We start from the raw sequence: 6,000 nt of genomic DNA on the forward strand, positions 1-6,000 counted from the left end.
CAGAGGGTGTAGGGAGGGTGTGTGTGTTCATTGGACCAAATCTTTGATGTTTTGAGTTCAGGTTAAAGAGACCATTTATCTTGGTAAATGGGAAATTTTACTTTCTCTGATTTTCTGTGAATGGCAAAAGAACAGAAGTGCATAAAGTTTTACTGTTTCTCAAGAAAAAAAAAACAATCAAGTTCAATAAATATATACAGTATTTTTGTATTAATTAAAAGTAAATAAATTCTTTTCATAATCTTATTGATATGCTAATCTCCATTTCTAGTTTTATTTTCATTATATCTGTGATGTTTTTGCTAATATACCATTATTTTTACCTCAGGCTTGCAAGAATGATGTTTAGTAGTTAAAGGGATTTATTACATATTTACTAATAAGTGACAAAGGGAGATCACAGCTTTTTATATCAATCTCATAAAACCTCTATGAGCTTAAAATTTTCTTTTGAGCACATGGCACTCAGAGAGCTTGTTACTGAGATCCCTCTAGATAGCAAATGTAGAGTCAGGTTAAGTTTAGGCATCAGTTTTATTCATCCTTGTGGGAGCAAGGAAGGGAACCCTGTTTTATCCATTTCTCTTTTTCTGGCAGGAGATAGTGATTTTGTGTAACATTAAATAGATGGCCCTCATCCAAGGGTGAAGGTTAAATATCTTCTGAGACTGCAAAAGTCTTTTTTCCTTCCACTGATATCTCTGTTAGTTCTGAGTCTGCTCAGACACCCAGAAAAGGACAGATCTTACACAGGGCATGAGGTGGAAAAGATGACACCATTTCCTGAAGATCCCCTGCTTCCTTCACCCCTTTGCTTCTTTCCTGTGTTACCCTCACTGGGAATTTCACCCACAGCATAAATCTCTGCCGTTGCCAAATTGAAATATTTCAGGGAATGAACTGTGCAATGGTCTGTGAACCATGAATGCATTTGTCAGATTACTTCCTGTGAACAAATCCTGGTAACTGTGGAGGAAAATCAGATTTATCTTGTGGTAGCATAAAAGTTTAAGTGAAAGTGGAATGCAAAAAAATAAACTGGTGCTTCAGAAAATCTGGTTCCGGTTGTTTCCTAGGTTTATCTAGTGGAAATATTAACCAATAAAGCCAAATTTTATTAATGTTACTAATATTACATGCCATTGTTTATGATACAGAAGTAAAACTTTACAGAGCAGGAAATTTCTGTTCATACATCATAGTTGTTTCTATTGTGGTACAATGCCTTTTTCTGGGCACAACAAATTTTTTGTATGTGTATGATGAGGTTATAAATACAAATAATGTTCTTTTCTTTTGAATATAAATGATGAAGATGTAAACAGGATTATTGAAAGTAAAAATAATATAAAGATAGTCAGAATTTTTGCTTTAATTCCTATTTTTGTGCATATATTTAAGCAGGTATTCGGTTTACAAATGAATTATGACGTGTCTAATATTTAAGTGACATGGTACCTGAACACACGTTTTCTTGGGAAAGACAGATGGCTCTGAAATACAATAATTTGTCCGATGATGAACCACATTAGGAGATACTCAAAAGAGTTGGTTTATGTAGTTATTTTCTGTTTATAAAAACAAATTTTCTGTTGTTTTATGACTCATTTTATAATTTAACCTCAATACCAGATTTATTGTAGGTCCTTTTTGCTCAATGCCCATTTTTAGCTTATATCCACTGCCTTCAGCAGAATCATTTGGTTAGGAAGATATTCTCAGTTTCTCTGATCTTACATCATACTACTTTATTGCTTTTCCAGAACCGTGTGCCCTCTGAGCATGAGAAACTACACCTCTGTGATCGAGTTCATCCTCTTTGGGATTCCTAATACTCAAGGGCTGGAGGACATGATCTTTGTTGTGTTCCTGACTTTCTATACTTTCTCCTTGCGGGGAAACCTGCTCATTTTCCTCACCATTCTGGCTTCCTCCAACCTCCACACCCCCATGTATTTCTTCCTGGCAAACCTCTCTGTATTTGACATACTTTTCGCATCTGTGAACTCCTCCAAGATGATGGTCTTCTTGTTGGGACAAAGCCGCACCATCTCTTACCAGGGCTGTGCTTCCCAGGTCTTTTTCTACCATACTCTGGGTGGCACTGAGTGTTTCCTGTATACTGTGATGGACATCTGTATACCTAGATGGTATACTGTGGTATTCCTGTATACTGTGATGGACATCTGTATACCTTTGTGGCCATCTGTCACCCTATGTGATACACGATCATCATGAACCCCAAACTATGTTTTGGCCTGACACTGGGCACCTGGCTGGGGGGCTGTGTCCATGGGAGTGTGCTCACCTTCCTCACCTTCAGGTTACCCTACTGTGGACCTAATCGAGTGCATAGCTTTTTCTGTGATATCCCCATGGTGCTTCCCCTGGCCTGTGCAGACACCTCCCTAGCACAGATGGTGAGTTTCACCAATGTGTGGTTGCACTCTTGTTTTTTCTCCTTATCCTCACTTCATATATGCGCACTCTTGTGTTTTCTCCTTATCCTTACTTCATATTCATTTTCTCCATACTGAAAATCCGCTCCTCTGAAGGCAGGCACAGAGCCTTCTCCACCTGCAGTGCCCACCTGATCTCCATCCTCTTGGCCTATGGACCTGTGATTCTTGTCTACCTCAAGCCTGCTTCCAGCCGTTGGCTAGATGCTGCTGTTCAGGTGTTAAACAATGTTGTCACTCCTTCCCTCAACCCAGTGATTTATTCCTTAAGAAACAAGGATGTGAAATTGGCCCTGCAGAAGGTGTTAGGACAAGTGACCTGCCTTCTGGGCTCTAAGGAATAGGGGCAATTTCTCTTTAGGCAGTTTTTCAGCTCTAAAACTTCCTTTTTCATCATCTTACTACCACGAAGTACTAAGCTTGGCAAAGTTAACATATGTCATTACTTTTGAGTTGCAACAGTCATTTCATGAGGTTGAAATTGGGTTTACACCCATGAAGAACTATTTTTTAGGTTAACCCAGAATGTTTTCATTTTTATGTTTACCAAAATATGCTCAATATGCATTAGAACATTGTTTTCTTTAGTTTTCATGAAAATGCTATTTTCTAAAAGGAAACTGACTTCCTCACCATACTTTCTTCTCATCCCTTTCAAATTTATGTCTTATTGTTTGGTAGTTTCTATGGAAATGTCTCTTTTATCACTCAGTGAGAAGCTAGTAATTGCAGTGGACAGGGTGAGAAACTCAAGAATACGATTCTATAATTTGATAATAAGTTTATACTATCTTTATAACTTCTCTGGCAAGAGTCATATGTTCCTCTTACAAAATAAATTGGAAATTTTTGTCTTTCATTGCAAAGAAACTTGGGTTGAATTTTATTAACTGTAAAGTAAGAAAGTGGTCATCAAAATATGGTTTAAAATGTGAAAATGGATTTGAGATGAGATATTGTAACAATTTGTAAATTTGTAAAGATTTCATAAGCTAGAAAATCCTCTCCATTGGGGAAAATCTCATTTTGTGATAATTTAGTGTAACTATAATTAACAGATATTAAACCTTGAACATTATTTTTATATATTTTGAGAGTATTTCCAGCTCTATATTTCTCATTTCATCAAATTTATTTCAGAACAGAAAACTTTCATTTGGATTCATTTACTTACACATGTACAATAAACCAACATTTTAAATATGCTTTAGTATTTTTTAAATTTTATTTAAAGAAAGACTAAACAGAAAATGGGTAGAAATAATACATACTTTCAAAGAAAAAATAAACAGTAAGAAATCACTAGTTGTTGATTATAGATTGTCCTCTTACAAATAGTTATTCAAGATAGTAAAGTGGAGCATATAAAATGGGGATTTAAACAGTGAGACTGCAACCAGTGCTATTCAACTATCCAACAAAAACTTAGAAATATGGTTATCAATCCTATACACTTAAACATATATGCAGTTATCCATATCTTCAATTATGTTGAGATTGAACAAAGCCCAAGCAGGCTAATATCACTCTGAACAAAGAATAATACTATTGCTTGGTGTCAGATTATGACACTCCAGGATCAGCACTGGGTATTTTAGTGTATCTTTTTCTTCAAAGTATCTGTTCGTTTCATCATGTGTCATAAAGTCAGTTCTCATAAACTGTTTATAGGTTCTACACATGCATAAGTCTTAACATGTATTTCTATCCTTTCTATATTAGAGGGAGAAACAAAACAAAGCAAGACAACACAAAACATATTCCTCTGCAGCCCTTCCAGGGGGAGAACCAGCAGTGTCTCCCTGAGATCCACATCATGTTGGAACTTAGGACACTGGGAAGCCAGGCAAGCATCTCCCCTCCCTGGTAAGTGGTGGTGGTCTGGCTGACTGCAGCCCTTCTAGGGGGAGAACCAGCAGCAGCTCCTGAGATCCGTGCCATGTTGTAACTGAGGACGCTGTGAAACCAAATGACCATCCTGCCTCCCTGCTAAGCAATAGTGAACCTACTGCTACATGGCCTAGAGTCAAATATCCGACTTCCCCTATCCTCCTCCTTCCCTCTCCCACCCATTAGCAAATGGGAACTAGAAATCTGAGTGTCACCTGGGAGGTTGACCATAGCAAATAAGGGGGACTTCCTTCTACAATTTCTTTGAAGGCAAATATTTTTATTACTGTTTTACTCTTTTCTGATTAATGGTACTGCTCTATTCATTATGGTTTTGATAAGTTCTATAGTGTTCTATCTTTCATCTCATTTTGATATGCGTGATTGAAGGAACAACTATTATAAAGATAACAAAATATACTGTGATACCTATTACTGTTATCCCGGTAACCTCCTGTAAAGTTCTGTACCAATTTCACTCTTCAATCTTACTTGTACAGTGTACAATCTTAGTTGGCTTTATTCTGACTTGTTCTGTTGTATACTTTCAAAATAAAATAAAGAAAAGAAAAAACATATTCCCACAAAATGTCTCATTATCTTCAATAGAACTGGCTATATCATCAGATACAATATAATTGAACATATCAGTACATAACAGTATTAACATATATACAACTTTATATATAGTATAAAACTTCAAAAACAGGCAGTTATCAAATCAGAATGTGTATCATAGAATCTTGTCATCTTCGGTGTAGAAGCCTATATTCTCAGACTTGATACTGTCAGTCATATCAGTTTTGAATAAAAATCTGTCAATACCAAACAGCAATCAAACAAAGCAGATTTAACCAAGATCAGTCATGATAAAACAGTATAAGTCATACAGGACTCCAGATTAAGATAATAGGAAATTAAAGATGATTACTGTGCTATATCCTGATGTTTTGGGGATAGCTGTCTGTGTTATCAAATCTAACGCAAGTAGACAAGCTGGGATAGAATAAAATCTATCAAAAAAATAAAATATAATCAGAGTGGTGTGAGTATTGTGGGTTTTAAATCCTGATACACTATGAACAATATCTTCTGTCATCTTTTTTAAGATTGTCCCTCCCCTTTCACTTCCCCAGGGTACACTGTGCATTTTTGGGTCTGATCAAACCCTTGGTTTTAAATTGGGGGAGGAGCAGCCTACTATTTACCTAAGTGGTTCTGAACCTTCTCTCTTCTGGACTTGATCTCTAATTGTATTCCTTTACCTATTAAAGCCTGTCTTTCCAACTTCTCCACAAATACTGGTCTAGTTGCCCCTATTACTCTCTGGTTCTCTGTCACATAGAGCATTGTTTTCTCATATTTGACTTTCAGTCCATGTACTCTTTTTCATGTTAATTATATTTCCTATAAATAGCATGTTGGTGGACCTTGCCTCCTGATCTACTCCATGTGTAGTTCTTTTCTTTTAATTTAGTGTATCAAGGACATCTATATTAGAGATTATAATCAACCTTCTTGGCCTCATTTCTGTTGTGCTCTTTTTTTGCCATCAGTTATCTGCTTATCTTCTTCACTCTGTTTTCTGCTCCATTCATTGAGGCTTCTCTGCTACTGTTCTTGGAATCTTAGTACTTTTCTCTCTCTCTAG

The 6,000-nt window shown here is 36.4% G+C and overlaps 1 pseudogene; it reads left to right on the plus strand.

The window, feature by feature from the left end:
• Window positions 1-1,782: 1,782 nt before the first annotated feature.
• On the plus strand, window positions 1,783-2,803 carry LOC100717286 (putative olfactory receptor 10D4; annotated as a pseudogene).
• The last annotated feature ends 3,197 nt before the right edge of the window (window positions 2,804-6,000 follow it).

Source organism: Cavia porcellus, unplaced genomic scaffold, assembly GCF_034190915.1.
Source record: "Cavia porcellus strain 051 isolate PalLab524CR breed Dunkin Hartley unplaced genomic scaffold, mCavPor4.1 scaffold_9, whole genome shotgun sequence".
Classification (NCBI taxonomy): domain Eukaryota; kingdom Metazoa; phylum Chordata; class Mammalia; order Rodentia; family Caviidae; genus Cavia; species Cavia porcellus.